Below are 17005 nucleotides of genomic sequence, written 5' to 3'. Positions count from 1 at the left end.
TTATTTATGCATTTTTTACTATTAACGTTGGTGCTGTGGCTTAGTGGTTAAAGCGCCTGTCTCGTAAACAGGAAATCCTGAGTTCAAATCTCAGCAGCACCTAACTGTTTTCTCCATGCTTTCCGAATAATTTTCATCAAACAAGTGTTGAATACAATTTAAGAATAAACATCTGGTTCTATGAACTTTAGAATACGTTATCTTAAAAATTAAATAAAATGATTGGTATTGTGAAGATTTTTGTAGGAATGCATTGACTGAAATAGGGAAAAGAAAATGACAAAGAACAAGATAGAGATGAATGATCACTCTATTGTTGAATTCAAGTAATCCATTCTTCAGCAAGGTATAGTTTAAAATGATATGAATAGGGTAAACTTCAAATTAGAGAGGTGTTTTTGAATAAATGAAGAGTCTTCATTCATCTTAAGTGTTTGAGTAGAGAAGTGTGTGAACTTAGAAAAGAATATGAAAGTGAAAAAGCAATATTCTCTTGAACACCATAAAGAAAAGTGTTTCAAAATTAAGACTCAAGTGGGTGCTGTGGCTTAGCTGGTTAAAGCGCATGTCTAGTTAACAGGAGATCCTGAGTTCAACACTCAGCGGCGCCTTGCTTTTCTCATTGTTATATAACAAATCATTTTCATTAGGTCTTATTCCGATACAATTAAAATATAAAAGTCTGATTCATCTTACTGTTGAAAAGATCATCTTAAACCTAATAAAACCCCAAGTATTTTTAAGATTATAGAATGAATACTGTTATTGCAAAATGAAAAAAAACTACATATCTATGAGAAAGACGTAGATGAAATTTCTACCTAGATTTGAGCAATATTAATACCTTCATGAAACAAAATTGTAAAGAATTCAAGAAATGAAATTGGGTTTTATAAGAGTACCTGTTTATTAAAACATATTAATCCTTGCGTAGTGATTGTGTATCTTTTCGTGTTTAAGATTACAATACATATAAAGAAGAATTCATAGCAGGAAACACATTTTCATCATCAACAATAAATTATTTATGCATTTTTTACTATTAATGTTGGTGCTGTGGCTTAGTGATTAAAGCGCCTGTCTCATAAACAGGAAATCCTGAGTTCAAATCTCAGCAGCACCTAACTGTTTTCTCCATGCTTTCCGAATAATTTTCATCAAACACATGTTGAATACAATTTAAGAATAAACATCTGGTTCTATGAACTTTAGAATAAGTTATCTTAAAAATTAAATAAAATGATTGGTATTGTGAAGATTTTTGTAGGAATGCATTGACTGAAATAGGGAAAAGAAAATGACAAAGAACAAGATAGAGGTGAATGATCACTCTATTGTTGAATTCAACTAATCCATTCTTCAGCAAGGTATAGTTTAAAATGATATGAATAGGGTAAACTTCAAATTAGAGAGGTGTTTTTGAATAAATGAAGAGTCTTCTTTCATCTTAAGTGTTTGAGTAGAGAAGTGTGTGAACTTAGGAAAGAATATGAAAGTGAAAAAGCAATATTCTCTTGAACACCATAAAGAAAAGTGTTTCAAATTTAAGAATCAAGTGGGTGCTGTGGCTTAGCTGGTTAAAGCGCCTGTCTAGTAAACTGGAAATCCTGAGTTCAACTCTCAGCAGCGCCTTGCTTTTCTCATTGTTATATAACAAATCATTTTCATTAGGTCTTATTCCGATACAATTAAAATGTAAAAGTCTGATTCATCTTACTGTTGAAAAGATCATCTTAAACCTTATAAAAACACAAGTATTTTCAAGATTATAGAATGAATACTGTTATTGCAAAATGAAAAAAACTACATATCTATGAGAAATACGTAGATGAAATTTCTACCTAGATTTGAGCAATATTAATACCTTCATGAAACAAAATTGTAAAGAATTCAAGAAATGAAATTGGGTTTCATAAGAGTACCTGTTTATTAAAACATATTAATCCTTGCGTAGTGATTGAGTATCTTTTCGTGTTTAAGATTACAATACATATAAAGAAGAATTTATGGCAGAACACACAATTTCATCATCAACAATAAATTATTTATGCATTTTTAACTATTAACGTTGGTGCTGTGGCTTAGTGGTTAAAGCGCCTGTCTCGTAAACAGGAAATCCTGAGTTCAAATCTCAGCAGCACCTACCTCTTTTCTCCATGCTTTCCGAAGAATTTTCATCAAACAAGTGTTGAATACAATTTAAGAATAAACATCTGGTTCTATGAACTTTAGAATACGTTATCTTAAAAATTAAATAAAATGATTGGTATTGTGAAGATTTTTGTAGGAATGCATTGACTGAAATAGGGAAAAGAAAATGACAAAGAACAAGATAGAGGTGAATGATCACTCTATTGTTGAATTCAAGTAATCCATTCTTCAGCAAGGTATAGTTTAAAATGATATGAATAGGGTAAACTTCAAATTAGAGAGGTGTTTTTGAATAAATGAAGAGTCTTCATTCATCTTAAGTGTTTGAGTAGAGAAGTGTGTGAACTTAGGAAAGAATATGAAAGTGAAAAAGCAATATTCTCTTGAACACCATAAAGAAAAGTGTTTCAAAATTAAGAATCAAGTGGATGCTGTGGCTTAGCTGGTTAAAGCGCCTGTCTAGTAAACAGGAGATCCTGGGTTCAACTCTCAGCAGCGCCTTGCTTTTCTCATTGTTATATAACAAATCATTTTCATTAGGTCTTATTCCGATACAATTAAAATATAAAAGTCTGATTCATCTTAATTGTTGAAAAGATCATCTTAAACCTTATAAAAACCCAAGTATTTTCAAGATTATAGAATGAATACTGTTATTGCAAAATGAAAATAACTACATATCTATGAGAAAGACGTAGATGAAATTTCTACCTAGATTTGAGCAATATTAATACCTTCATGAAACAAAATTGTAAAGAATTCAAGAAATGAAATTGGGTGTTATAAGAGTACCTGTTTATTAAAACATATTAATCCTTGCGTAGTGATTGAGTATCTTTTCGTGTTTAAGATTACAATACATATAAAGAAGAATTTATGGCAGAAAACACATTTTCATCATCAACAATAAATTATTTATGCATTTTTTACTATTAACGTTGGTGCTGTGGCTTAGTGGGTAAAGCGCCTGTCTCGTAAACAGGAAATCCTGAGGTCAAATCTCAGCAGCACCTAACTGTTTTCTCCATGCTTTCCGAATAATTTTCATCAAACAAGTGTTGAATACAATTTAAGAATAAACATCTGGTTCTATGAACTTTAGAATACGTTATCTTAAAAATTAAATAAAATGATTGGTATTGTGAAGATTTTTGTAGGAATGCATTGACTGAAATAGGGAAAAGAAAATGACAAAGAACAAGATAGAGATGAATGATCACTCTATTGTTGAATTCAAGTAATCCATTCTTCAGCAAGGTATAGTTTAAAATGATATGAATAGGGTAAACTTCAAATTAGAGAGGTGTTTTTGAATAAATGAAGAGTCTTCATTCATCTTAAGTGTTTGAGTAGAGAAGTGTGTGAACTTAGAAAAGAATATGAAAGTGAAAAAGCAATATTCTCTTGAACACCATAAAGAAAAGTGTTTCAAAATTAAGACTCAAGTGGGTGCTGTGGCTTAGCTGGTTAAAGTGCATGTCTAGTTAACAGGAGATCCTGAGTTCAACACTCAGCAGCGCCTTGCTTTTCTCATTGTTATATAAGCAATATTAATACCTTCATGAAACAAAATGGTAAAGAATTCAAGAAATGAAATTGGGTTTTATAAGAGTACCTGTTTATTAAAACATATTAATCCTTGCGTAGTGATTGAGTATCTTTTCGTGTTTAAGATTACAATACATATAAAGAAGAATTTATGGCAGAAAACACATTTTCATCATCAACAATAAATTATTTATGCATTTTTAACTATTAACGTTGGTGCTGTGGCTTAGTGGTTAAAGCGCCTGTCTCGTAAACAGGAAATCATGAGTTCAAATCTCAGCAGCACCTAACTGTTTTCTCCATGCTTTCCGAATAATTTTCATCAAACAAGTGTTGAAAACAATTTAAGAATAAACATCTGGTTCTATGAACTTTAGAATACGTTATCTTAAAAATTAAATAAAATGATTGGTATTGTGAAGATTTTTGTAGGAATGCATTGACTGAAATAGGGAAAAGAAAATGACAAAGAACAAGATAGAGGTGAATGATCACTCTATTGTTGAATTCAAGTAATCCATTCTTCAGCAAGGTATAGTTTAAAATGATATGAATAGGGTAAACTTCAAATTAGAGAGGTGTTTTTGAATAAATGAAGAGTCTTCATTCATCTTAAGTGTTTGAGTAGAGAAGTGTGTGAACTTAGAAAAGAATATGAAAGTGAAAAAGCAATATTCTCTTGAACACCATAAAGAAAAGTGTTTCAAATTTAAGACTCAAGTGGGTGCTGTGGCTTAGCTGGTTAAAGTGCGTGTCTAGTTAACAGGAGATCCTCAGTTCAACACTCAGCAGCGCCTTGCTTTTCTCATTGTTATATAACAAATCATTTTCATTAGTTCTTATTCTGATACAATTAAAATATAAAAGTCTGATTCTTCTTACTGTTGAAAAGATAATCTTAAACCTTATAAAACCCCAAGTATTTTCAAGATTATAGAATGAATACTGTTATTGCAAAATTTAAAAAAACTACATATCTATGAGAAAGACGTAGATGAAATTTCTACCTAGATTTGAGCAATATTAATACCTTCATGAAACAAAATTGTAAAGAATTCAAGAAATGAAATTGGGTTTTATAAGAGTACCTGTTTATTAAAACATATTAATCCTTGCGTAGTGATTGTGTATCTTTTCGTGTTTAAGATTACAATACATATAAAGAAGAATTCATAGCAGGAAACACATTTTCATCATCAACAATAAATTATTTATGCATTTTTTACTATTAATGTTGGTGCTGTGGCTTAGTGATTAAAGCGCCTGTCTCATAAACAGGAAATCCTGAGTTCAAATCTCAGCAGCACCAAACTGTTTTCTCCATGCTTTCCGAATAATTTTCATCAAACACATGTTGAATACAATTTAAGAATAAACATCTGGTTCTATGAACTTTAGAATAAGTTATCTTAAAAATTAAATAAAATGATTGGTATTGTGAAGATTTTTGTAGGAATGCATTGACTGAAATAGGGAAAAGAAAATGACAAAGAACAAGATAGAGGTGAATGATCACTCTATTGTTGAATTCAACTAATCCATTCTTCAGCAAGGTATAGTTTAAAATGATATGAATAGGGTAAACTTCAAATTAGAGAGGTGTTTTTGAATAAATGAAGAGTCTTCTTTCATCTTAAGTGTTTGAGTAGAGAAGTGTGTGAACTTAGGAAAGAATATGAAAGTGAAAAAGCAATATTCTCTTGAACACCATAAAGAAAAGTGTTTCAAATTTAAGAATCAAGTGGGTGCTGTGGCTTAGCTGGTTAAAGCGCCTGTCTAGTAAACTGGAAATCCTGAGTTCAACTCTCAGCAGCGCCTTGCTTTTCTCATTGTTATATAACAAATCATTTTCATTAGGTCTTATTCCGATACAATTAAAATGTAAAAGTCTGATTCATCTTACCGTTGAAAAGATCATCTTAAACCTTATAAAAACACAAGTATTTTCAAGATTATAGAATGAATACTGTTATTGCAAAATGAAAAAAACTACATATCTATGAGAAATACGTAGATGAAATTTCTACCTAGATTTGAGCAATATTAATACCTTCATGAAACAAAATTGTAAAGAATTCAAGAAATGAAATTGGGTTTCATAAGAGTACCTGTTTATTAAAACATATTAATCCTTGCGTAGTGATTGAGTATCTTTTCGTGTTTAAGATTACAATACATATAAAGAAGAATTTATGGCAGAACACACAATTTCATCATCAACAATAAATTATTTATGCATTTTTTACTATTAACGTTGGTGCTGTGGCTTAGTGGTTAAAGCGCCTGTCTCGTAAACAGGAAATCCTGAGTTCATATCTCAGCAGCACCTAACTCTTTTCTCCATGCTTTCCGAAGAATTTTCATCAAACAAGTGTTGAATACAATTTAAGAATAAACATCTGGTTCTATGAACTTTAGAATACGTTATCTTAAAAATTAAATAAAATGATTGGTATTGTGAAGATTTTTGTAGGAATGCATTGACTGAAATAGGGAAAAGAAAATGACAAAGAACAAGATAGAGATGAATGATCACTCTATTGTTGAATTCAAGTAATCCATTCTTCAGCAAGGTATAGTTTAAAATGATATGAATAGGGTAAACTTCAAATTAGAGAGGTGTTTTTGAATAAATGAAGAGTCTTCATTCATCTTAAGTGTTTGAGTAGAGAAGTGTGTGAACTTAGAAAAGAATATGAAAGTGAAAAAGCAATATTCTCTTGAACACCATAAAGAAAAGTGTTTCAAAATTAAGACTCAAGTGGGTGCTGTGGCTTAGCTGGTTAAAGCGCATGTCTAGTTAACAGGAGATCCTGAGTTCAACACTCAGCAGCGCCTTGCTTTTCTCATTGTTATATAACAAATCATTTTCATTAGGTCTTATTCCGATACAATTAAAATATAAAAGTCTGATTCATCTTACTGTTGAAAAGATCATCTTAAACCTTATAAAAACCCAAGTATTTTTAAGATTATAGAATGAATACTGTTATTGCAAAATGAAAAAAAACTACATATCTATGAGAAAGACGTAGATGAAATTTCTACCTAGATTTGAGCAATATTAATACCTTCATGAAACAAAATGGTAAAGAATTCAAGAAATGAAATTGGGTTTTATAAGAGTACCTGTTTATTAAAACATATTAATCCTTGCGTAGTGATTGTGTATCTTTTCGTGTTTAAGATTACAATACATATAAAGAAGAATTCATAGCAGGAAACACATTTTCATCATCAACAATAAATTATTTATGCATTTTTTACTATTAATTTTGGTACTGTGGCTTAGTGATTAAAGCGCCTGTCTCGTAAACAGGAAATCCTGAGTTCAAATCTCAGCAGCACCTAACTGTTTTCTCCATGCTTTCCGACTAATTTTCATCAAACACATGTTGAATACAATTTAAGAATAAACATCTGGTTCTATGAACTTTAGAATAAGTTATCTTAAAAATTAAATAAAATGATTGGTATTGTGAAGATTTTTGTAGGAATGCATTGACTGAAATAGGGAAAAGAAAATGACAAAGAACAAGATAGAGGTGAATGATCACTCTATTGTTGAATTCAACCAATCCATTCTTCAGCAAGGTATAGTTTAAAATGATATGAATAGGGTAAACTTCAAATTAGAGAGGTGTTTTTGAATAAATAAAGAGTCTTCTTTCATCTTAAGTGTTTGAGTAGAGAAGTGTGTGAACTTAGAAAAGAATATGAAAGTGAAAAAGCAATATTCTCTTGAACACCATAAAGAAAAGTGTTTCAAATTTTAGAATCAAGTGGGTGCTGTGGCTTAGCTGGTTAAAGCGCCTGTCTAGTAAACTGGAAATCCTGAGTTCAACTCTCAGCAGCGCCTTGCTTTTCTCATTGTTATATAACAAATCATTTTCATTAGGTCTTATTCCGATACAATTAAAATATAAAAGTCTGATTCATCTTACTGTTGAAAAGATCATCTTAAACCTTATAAAAACCCAAGTATTTTCAAGATTATAGAATGAATACTGTTATTGCAAAATGAAAAAAACTACATATCTATGAGAAAGACGTAGATGAAATTTCTACCTAGATTTGAGCAATATTAATACCTTCATGAAACAAAATTGTAAAGAATTCAAGAAATGAAATTGGGTTTTATAAGAGTACCTGTTTATTAAAACATATTAATCCTTGCGTAGTGATTGAGTATCTTTTCGTGTTTAAGATTACAATACATATATGAAGAATTCATGGTAGAAAACACATTTTCATCATCAACAATAAATTATTTATGCATTTTTTACTATTAACGTTGGTGCTGTGGCTTAGTGGTTAAAGCGCCTGTCTCGTAAACAGGAAATCCTGAGTTCAAATCTCAGCAGCACCTAATTGTTTTCTCAATGCTTTCCAAATACTTTTCATCAAACAAGTGTTGAATACAATTTAATAATAACCATCTGGTTCTATGAACTTTAGAATAAGTTATCTTAAAAATTAAATAACATGCTTGGTATTGTGAAGATTTCTGTAGGAATGCATTGACTGAAATAGGGAAAAGAAAATGACAAAGAACAAGATAGAGGTGAATGATCACTCTATTTTTGAATTCAACTAATCCATTCTTCAGCAAGGTATATTTTAAAATGATATGAATAGGGTAAAATTCAAATTAGAGAGGTGTTTTTGAATAAGTGAAGAGTCTTCATTCATCTTAAGTGTTTGAGTGCAGAAGTGTGTGGACTTAGAAAAGAATATGAAAGTAAAAAAGCAATATTCTCTTGAACACCATAAAGAAAAGTGTTTCAAAATTAAGAATCAAGTGGGTGCTGTGGCTTAGCTGGTTAAAGCGCCTGTCTAGTAAACAGGAGATCCTGAGTTCAACTCTCAGCAGTGCCTTGCTTTTCTCATTTTTATATAACAAATCATTTTCATTAGGTCTTATTCCGATACAATTAAAATATAAAAGTCTGATTCATCTTACTGTTGAACAGATCATCTTAAACCTTATAAAAAGCCAAGAATTTTCAAGATTATAGAATGAATACAGTTATTGCAAAATGAAAAAAATACATATCTATGAGAAAGAAGTAGATGAAATTTCTACCTAGATTTGAGCAATATTAATACCTTCATGAAAAAAATTGTAAAGAATTCAAGAAATGAAATTGGGTTTTATAAGAGTACCTGTTTATTAAAACATATTAATCCTTGCGTAGTGATTGAGTATCTTTTCGTGTTTAAGATTACAATACATATAAAGAAGAATTTATAGCAGAAAACACATTTTCATCATCAACAATAAATTATTTATGCATTTTCTACTATTAACGTTGGTGCTGTGGCTTAGTGGTTAAAACGCCTGTCTCGTAAACAGGAAATCCTGAGTTCAAATCTCAGCAGCACCTAACTGTTTTCTCCAGGCTTTCCGAATAATTTTCATTAAACAAGTGTTGAATACAATTTAAGAATAAACGTCTGGTTCTATGAACTTTAGAATAAGTTATCTTAAAAATGAAATAAAATACTTGGTATTGTGAAGATTTTTGTAGGCATGCATTGATTGAAAAAGGGAAAAGAAAATGACAAAGAAAAAGATAGAGGTGAATGATCACTCTATTGTTGAATTCAACTAATCCATTCTTCAGCAAGGTATAGTTTAAAATGATATGAATAGGGTAAACTTCAAATTAGAGAGGTGTTTTTGAATAAATGAAGAGTCTTCATTCATCTTAAGTGTTTGAGTAGAGAAGTGTGTGAACTTAGAAAAGAATATGAAAGTGAAAAAGCAATATTCTCTTGAACACCATAAAGAAAAGTGTTTCAAAACTAAGAATCAAGTGGGTGCTGTGGCTTAGCTGGTTAAAGCGCCTGTCTAGTAAACAGGAGATACTGAGTTCAACTCTCAGCAGCTCCTTGCTTTTCTCATTGTTATATAACAAATCATTTTCATTAGGTCTTATTCCGATACCATTAAAATATAAAAGTCTGATTCATCTTACTGTTGAAAAGATCATCTTAAACCTTATAAAAACCCATGTATTTTCAAGATTATAGAAGGAATACTGTATTGCAAAATGAAAAAAACTACATATCTATGAGAAAGACGTAGATGAAATTTCTACCTAGATTTGAGCAATATTAATACCTTCATGAAACAAAATTGTAAAGAATTCAAGAAATGAAATTGGGTTTTATAAGAGTACCTGTTTATTAAAACATATTAATCCTTGATTAGTGATTGAGTATCTTTTCGTGTTTAAGATTACAATACATATAAAGAAGAATTTATGGCAGAAAACACATTTTCATCATCAACAATAAATTATTTATGCATTTTTAACTATTAACGTTGGTGCTGTGGCTTAGTGGGTAAAGCGCCTGTCTCGTAAACAGGAAATCCTGAGGTCAAATCTCAGCAGCACCTAACTGTTTTCTCCATGCTTTCCGAATAATTTTCATCAAACAAGTGTTGAATACAATTTAAGAATAAACATCTGGTTCTATGAACTTTAGAATACGTTATCTTAAAAATTAAATAAAATGATTGGTATTGTGAAGATTTTTGTAGGAATGCATTGACTGAAATAGGGAAAAGAAAATGACAAAGAACAAGATAGAGGTGAATGATCACTCTATTGTTGAATTCAAGTAATCCATTCTTCAGCAAGGTATAGTTTAAAATGATATGAATAGGGTAAACTTCAAATTAGAGAGGTGTTTTTGAATAAATGAAGAGTCTTCATTCATCTTAAGTGTTTGAGTAGAGAAGTGTGTGAACTTAGAAAAGAATATGAAAGTGAAAAAGCAATATTCTCTTGAACACCATAAAGAAAAGTGTTTCAAATTTAAGACTCAAGTGGGTGCTGTGGCTTAGCTGGTTAAAGTGCGTGTCTAGTTAACAGGAGATCCTCAGTTCAACACTCAGCAGCGCCTTGCTTTTCTCATTGTTATATAACAAATCATTTTCATTAGTTCTTATTCTGATACAATTAAAATATAAAAGTCTGATTCTTCTTACTGTTGAAAAGATAATCTTAAACCTTATAAAACCCCAAGTATTTTCAAGATTATAGAATGAATACTGTTATTGCAAAATTTAAAAAAACTACATATCTATGAGAAAGACGTAGATGAAATTTCTACCTAGATTTGAGCAATATTAATACCTTCATGAAACAAAATTGTAAAGAATTCAAGAAATGAAATTGGGTTTTATAAGAGTACCTGTTTATTAAAACATATTAATCCTTGCGTAGTGATTGTGTATCTTTTCGTGTTTAAGATTACAATACATATAAAGAAGAATTCATAGCAGGAAACACATTTTCATCATCAACAATAAATTATTTATGCATTTTTTGCTATTAATGTTGGTGCTGTGGCTTAGTGATTAAAGCGCCTGTCTCATAAACAGGAAATCCTGAGTTCAAATCTCAGCAGCACCAAACTGTTTTCTCCATGCTTTCCGAATAATTTTCATCAAACACATGTTGAATACAATTTAAGAATAAACATCTGGTTCTATGAACTTTAGAATAAGTTATCTTAAAAATTAAATAAAATGATTGGTATTGTGAAGATTTTTGTAGGAATGCATTGACTGAAATAGGGAAAAGAAAATGACAAAGAACAAGATAGAGGTGAATGATCACTCTATTGTTGAATTCAACTAATCCATTCTTCAGCAAGGTATAGTTTAAAATGATATGAATAGGGTAAACTTCAAATTAGAGAGGTGTTTTTGAATAAATGAAGAGTCTTCTTTCATCTTAAGTGTTTGAGTAGAGAAGTGTGTGAACTTAGGAAAGAATATGAAAGTGAAAAAGCAATATTCTCTTGAACACCATAAAGAAAAGTGTTTCAAATTTAAGAATCAAGTGGGTGCTGTGGCTTAGCTGGTTAAAGCGCCTGTCTAGTAAACTGGAAATCCTGAGTTCAACTCTCAGCAGCGCCTTGCTTTTCTCATTGTTATATAACAAATCATTTTCATTAGGTCTTATTCCGATACAATTAAAATGTAAAAGTCTGATTCATCTTACCGTTGAAAAGATCATCTTAAACCTTATAAAAACACAAGTATTTTCAAGATTATAGAATGAATACTGTTATTGCAAAATGAAAAAAACTACATATCTATGAGAAATACGTAGATGAAATTTCTACCTAGATTTGAGCAATATTAATACCTTCATGAAACAAAATTGTAAAGAATTCAAGAAATGAAATTGGGTTTCATAAGAGTACCTGTTTATTAAAACATATTAATCCTTGCGTAGTGATTGAGTATCTTTTCGTGTTTAAGATTACAATACATATAAAGAAGAATTTATGGCAGAACACACAATTTCATCATCAACAATAAATTATTTATGCATTTTTTACTATTAACGTTGGTGCTGTGGCTTAGTGGTTAAAGCGCCTGTCTCGTAAACAGGAAATCCTGAGTTCAAAGCTCAGCAGCACCTAACTCTTTTCTCCATGCTTTCCGAAGAATTTTCATCAAACAAGTGTTGAATACAATTTAAGAATAAACATCTGGTTCTATGAACTTTAGAATACGTTATCTTAAAAATTAAATAAAATGATTGGTATTGTGAAGATTTTTGTAGGAATGCATTGACTGAAATAGGGAAAAGAAAATGACAAAGAACAAGATAGAGATGAATGATCACTCTATTGTTGAATTCAAGTAATCCATTCTTCAGCAAGGTATAGTTTAAAATGATATGAATAGGGTAAACTTCAAATTAGAGAGGTGTTTTTGAATAAATGAAGAGTCTTCATTCATCTTAAGTGTTTGAGTAGAGAAGTGTGAACTTAGAAAAGAATATGAAAGTGAAAAAGCAATATTCTCTTGAACACCATAAAGAAAAGTGTTTCAAAATTAAGACTCAAGTGGGTGCTGTGGCTTAGCTGGTTAAAGCGCATGTCTAGTTAACAGGAGATCCTGAGTTCAACACTCAGCAGCGCCTTGCTTTTCTCATTGTTATATAACAAATCATTTTCATTAGGTCTTATTCCGATACAATTAAAATATAAAAGTCTGATTCATCTTACTGTTGAAAAGATCATCTTAAACCTTATAAAAACCCAAGTATTTTTAAGATTATAGAATGAATACTGTTATTGCAAAATGAAAAAAAACTACATATCTATGAGAAAGACGTAGATGAAATTTCTACCTAGATTTGAGCAATATTAATACCTTCATGAAACAAAATGGTAAAGAATTCAAGAAATGAAATTGGGTTTTATAAGAGTACCTGTTTATTAAAACATATTAATCCTTGCGTAGTGATTGTGTATCTTTTCGTGTTTAAGATTACAATACATATAAAGAAGAATTCATAGCAGGAAACACATTTTCATCATCAACAATAAATTATTTATGCATTTTTTACTATTAATGTTGGTACTGTGGCTTAGTGATTAAAGCGCCTGTCTCGTAAACAGGAAATCCTGAGTTCAAATCTCAGCAGCACCTAACTGTTTTCTCCATGCTTTCCGACTAATTTTCATCAAACACATGTTGAATACAATTTAAGAATAAACATCTGGTTCTATGAACTTTAGAATAAGTTATCTTAAAAATTAAATAAAATGATTGGTATTGTGAAGATTTTTGTAGGAATGCATTGACTGAAATAGGGAAAAGAAAATGACAAAGAACAAGATAGAGGTGAATGATCACTCTATTGTTGAATTCAACCAATCCATTCTTCAGCAAGGTATAGTTTAAAATGATATGAATAGGGTAAACTTCAAATTAGAGAGGTGTTTTTGAATAAATGAAGAGTCTTCTTTCATCTTAAGTGTTTGAGTAGAGAAGTGTGTGAACTTAGAAAAGAATATGAAAGTGAAAAAGCAATATTCTCTTGAACACCATAAAGAAAAGTGTTTCAAATTTTAGAATCAAGTGGGTGCTGTGGCTTAGCTGGTTAAAGCGCCTGTCTAGTAAACTGGAAATCCTGAGTTCAACTCTCAGCAGCGCCTTGCTTTTCTCATTGTTATATAACAAATCATTTTCATTAGGTCTTATTCCGATACAATTAAAATATAAAAGTCTGATTCATCTTACTGTTGAAAAGATCATCTTAAACCTTATAAAAACCCAAGTATTTTCAAGATTATAGAATGAATACTGTTATTGCAAAATGAAAAAAACTACATATCTATGAGAAAGACGTAGATGAAATTTCTACCTAGATTTGAGCAATATTAATACCTTCATGAAACAAAATTGTAAAGAATTCAAGAAATGAAATTGGGTTTTATAAGAGTACCTGTTTATTAAAACATATTAATCCTTGCGTAGTGATTGAGTATCTTTTCGTGTTTAAGATTACAATACATATATGAAGAATTCATGGTAGAAAACACATTTTCATCATCAACAATAAATTATTTATGCATTTTTAACTATTAACGTTGGTGCTGTGGCTTAGTGGTTAAAGCGCCTGTCTCGTAAACAGGAAATCCTGAGTTCAAATCTCAGCAGCACCTAATTGTTTTCTCAATGCTTTCCAAATACTTTTCATCAAACAAGTGTTGAATACAATTTAATAATAACCATCTGGTTCTATGAACTTTAGAATAAGTTATCTTAAAAATTAAATAACATGCTTGGTATTGTGAAGATTTCTGTAGGAATGCATTGACTGAAATAGGGAAAAGAAAATGACAAAGAACAAGATAGAGGTGAATGATCACTCTATTTTTGAATTCAACTAATCCATTCTTCAGCAAGGTATATTTTAAAATGATATGAATAGGGTAAAATTCAAATTAGAGAGGTGTTTTTGAATAAGTGAAGAGTCTTCATTCATCTTAAGTGTTTGAGTGCAGAAGTGTGTGGACTTAGAAAAGAATATGAAAGTGAAAAAGCAATATTCTCTTGAACACCATAAAGAAAAGTGTTTCAAAATTAAGAATCAAGTGGGTGCTGTGGCTTAGCTGGTTAAAGCGCCTGTCTAGTAAACAGGAGATCCTGAGTTCAACTCTCAGCAGTGCCTTGCTTTTCTCATTTTTATATAACAAATCATTTTCATTAGGTCTTATTCCGATACAATTAAAATATAAAAGTCTGATTCATCTTACTGTTGAACAGATCATCTTGAACCTTATAAAAACCCAAGAATTTTCAAGATTATAGAATGAATACAGTTATTGCAAAATGAAAAAAATACATATCTATGAGAAAGAAGTAGATGAAATTTCTACCTAGATTTGAGCAATATTAATACCTTCATGAAAAAAATTGTAAAGAATTCAAGAAATGAAATTGGGTTTTATAAGAGTACCTGTTTATTAAAACATATTAATCCTTGCGTAGTGATTGAGTATCTTTTCGTGTTTAAGATTACAATACATATAAAGAAGAATTTATAGCAGAAAACACATTTTCATCATCAACAATAAATTATTTATGCATTTTCTACTATTAACGTTGGTGCTGTGGCTTAGTGGTTAAAACGCCTGTCTCGTAAACAGGAAATCCTGAGTTCAAATCTCAGCAGCACCTAACTGTTTTCTCCAGGCTTTCCGAATAATTTTCATTAAACAAGTGTTGAATACAATTTAAGAATAAACGTCTGGTTCTATGAACTTTAGAATAAGTTATCTTAAAAATGAAATAAAATACTTGGTATTGTGAAGATTTTTGTAGGCATGCATTGATTGAAAAAGGGAAAAGAAAATGACAAAGAAAAAGATAGAGGTGAATGATCACTCTATTGTTGAATTCAACTAATCCATTCTTCAGCAAGGTATAGTTTAAAATGATATGAATAGGGTAAACTTCAAATTAGAGAGGTGTTTTTGAATAAATGAAGAGTCTTCATTCATCTTAAGTGTTTGAGTAGAGAAGTGTGTGAACTTAGAAAAGAATATGAAAGTGAAAAAGCAATATTCTCTTGAACACCATAAAGAAAAGTGTTTCAAAACTAAGAATCAAGTGGGTGCTGTGGCTTAGCTGGTTAAAGCGCCTGTCTAGTAAACAGGAGATACTGAGTTCAACTCTCAGCAGCTCCTTGCTTTTCTCATTGTTATATAACAAATCATTTTCATTAGGTCTTATTCCGATACCATTAAAATATAAAAGTCTGATTCATCTTACTGTTGAAAAGATCATCTTAAACCTTATAAAAACCAATGTATTTTCAAGATTATAGAATGAATACTGTATTGCAAAATGAAAAAAACTACATATCTATGAGAAAGACGTAGATGAAATTTCTACCTAGATTTGAGCAATATTAATACCTTCATGAAACAAAATTGTAAAGAATTCAAGAAATGAAATTGGGTTTTATAAGAGTACCTGTTTATTAAAACATATTAATCCTTGATTAGTGATTGAGTATCTTTTCGTGTTTAAGATTACAATACATATAAAGAAGAATTTATGGCAGAAAACACATTTTCATCATCAACAATAAATTATTTATGCATTTTTAACTATTAACGTTGGTGCTGTGGCTTAGTGGTTAAAGCGCCTGTCTCGTAAACAGGAAATCATGAGTTCAAATCTCAGCAGCACCTAACTGTTCTCTCCATGCTTTCCGAATAATTTTCATCAAACAAGTGTTGAAAACAATTTAAGAATAAACATCTGGTTCTATGAACTTTAGAATACGTTATCTTAAAAATTAAATAAAATGATTGGTATTGTGAAGATTTTTGTAGGAATGCATTGACTGAAATAGGGAAAAGAAAATGACAAAGAACAAGATAGAGGTGAATGATCACTCTATTGTTGAATTCAAGTAATCCATTCTTCAGCAAGGTATAGTTTAAAATGATATGAATAGGGTAAACTTCAAATTAGAGAGGTGTTTTTGAATAAATGAAGAGTCTTCATTCATCTTAAGTGTTTGAGTAGAGAAGTGTGTGAACTTAGAAAAGAATATGAAAGTGAAAAAGCAATATTCTCTTGAACACCATAAAGAAAAGTGTTTCAAATTTAAGACTCAAGTGGGTGCTGTGGCTTAGCTGGTTAAAGTGCGTGTCTAGTTAACAGGAGATCCTCAGTTCAACACTCAGCAGCGCCTTGCTTTTCTCATTGTTATATAACAAATCATTTTCATTAGGTCTTATTCTGATACAATTAAAATATAAAAGTCTGATTCTTCTTACTGTTGAAAAGATAATCTTAAACCTTATAAAACCCCAAGTATTTTCAAGATTATAGAATGAATACTGTTATTGCAAAATTTAAAAAAACTACATATCTATGAGAAAGACGTAGATGAAATTTCTACCTAGATTTGAGCAATATTAATACCTTCATGAAACAAAATTGTAAAGAATTCAAGAAATGAAATTG

At 30.3% G+C, this 17005-nt stretch overlaps 15 non-coding genes across 15 annotated transcripts; all 15 read left to right on the top strand.

The window, feature by feature from the left end:
• The first annotated feature begins 29 nt into the window (after nucleotides 1–29).
• On the top strand, nucleotides 30–102 carry TRNAT-CGU (transfer RNA threonine (anticodon CGU)). The gene has a single exon. It is a non-coding gene; the product is annotated as a tRNA-Thr (tRNA).
• Nucleotides 103–1050: 948 nt separating this feature from the next.
• On the top strand, nucleotides 1051–1123 carry TRNAM-CAU (transfer RNA methionine (anticodon CAU)). Its single transcript has one exon. It is a non-coding gene; the product is annotated as a tRNA-Met (tRNA).
• A 947-nt stretch (nucleotides 1124–2070) lies between these two features.
• On the top strand, nucleotides 2071–2143 carry TRNAT-CGU (transfer RNA threonine (anticodon CGU)). Its single transcript has one exon. It is a non-coding gene; the product is annotated as a tRNA-Thr (tRNA).
• Nucleotides 2144–3914: 1771 nt separating this feature from the next.
• TRNAT-CGU (transfer RNA threonine (anticodon CGU)) lies at nucleotides 3915–3987 on the top strand. Its single transcript has one exon. It is a non-coding gene; the product is annotated as a tRNA-Thr (tRNA).
• Nucleotides 3988–4935: 948 nt separating this feature from the next.
• TRNAM-CAU (transfer RNA methionine (anticodon CAU)) lies at nucleotides 4936–5008 on the top strand. Its single transcript has one exon. It is a non-coding gene; the product is annotated as a tRNA-Met (tRNA).
• A 947-nt stretch (nucleotides 5009–5955) lies between these two features.
• TRNAT-CGU (transfer RNA threonine (anticodon CGU)) lies at nucleotides 5956–6028 on the top strand. Its single transcript has one exon. It is a non-coding gene; the product is annotated as a tRNA-Thr (tRNA).
• A 1967-nt stretch (nucleotides 6029–7995) lies between these two features.
• On the top strand, nucleotides 7996–8068 carry TRNAT-CGU (transfer RNA threonine (anticodon CGU)). The gene has a single exon. It is a non-coding gene; the product is annotated as a tRNA-Thr (tRNA).
• Nucleotides 8069–8503: 435 nt separating this feature from the next.
• Nucleotides 8504–8577, top strand: TRNAT-AGU (transfer RNA threonine (anticodon AGU)). The gene has a single exon. It is a non-coding gene; the product is annotated as a tRNA-Thr (tRNA).
• A 436-nt stretch (nucleotides 8578–9013) lies between these two features.
• TRNAT-CGU (transfer RNA threonine (anticodon CGU)) lies at nucleotides 9014–9086 on the top strand. Its single transcript has one exon. It is a non-coding gene; the product is annotated as a tRNA-Thr (tRNA).
• Nucleotides 9087–11053: 1967 nt separating this feature from the next.
• TRNAM-CAU (transfer RNA methionine (anticodon CAU)) lies at nucleotides 11054–11126 on the top strand. The gene has a single exon. It is a non-coding gene; the product is annotated as a tRNA-Met (tRNA).
• Nucleotides 11127–12073: 947 nt separating this feature from the next.
• TRNAT-CGU (transfer RNA threonine (anticodon CGU)) lies at nucleotides 12074–12146 on the top strand. The gene has a single exon. It is a non-coding gene; the product is annotated as a tRNA-Thr (tRNA).
• Nucleotides 12147–14111: 1965 nt separating this feature from the next.
• TRNAT-CGU (transfer RNA threonine (anticodon CGU)) lies at nucleotides 14112–14184 on the top strand. The gene has a single exon. It is a non-coding gene; the product is annotated as a tRNA-Thr (tRNA).
• Nucleotides 14185–14619: 435 nt separating this feature from the next.
• Nucleotides 14620–14693, top strand: TRNAT-AGU (transfer RNA threonine (anticodon AGU)). The gene has a single exon. It is a non-coding gene; the product is annotated as a tRNA-Thr (tRNA).
• A 436-nt stretch (nucleotides 14694–15129) lies between these two features.
• Nucleotides 15130–15202, top strand: TRNAT-CGU (transfer RNA threonine (anticodon CGU)). Its single transcript has one exon. It is a non-coding gene; the product is annotated as a tRNA-Thr (tRNA).
• A 946-nt stretch (nucleotides 15203–16148) lies between these two features.
• Nucleotides 16149–16221, top strand: TRNAT-CGU (transfer RNA threonine (anticodon CGU)). Its single transcript has one exon. It is a non-coding gene; the product is annotated as a tRNA-Thr (tRNA).
• The last annotated feature ends 784 nt before the right edge of the window (nucleotides 16222–17005 follow it).

This window comes from Lissotriton vulgaris, chromosome 12 (assembly GCF_964263255.1).
Source record: "Lissotriton vulgaris chromosome 12, aLisVul1.2, whole genome shotgun sequence".
Lineage (NCBI taxonomy): Eukaryota > Metazoa > Chordata > Amphibia > Caudata > Salamandridae > Lissotriton > Lissotriton vulgaris.
Note: the sequence above shows the minus strand (reverse complement) of the source record. Positions and strands in the feature narration are given on the sequence as shown.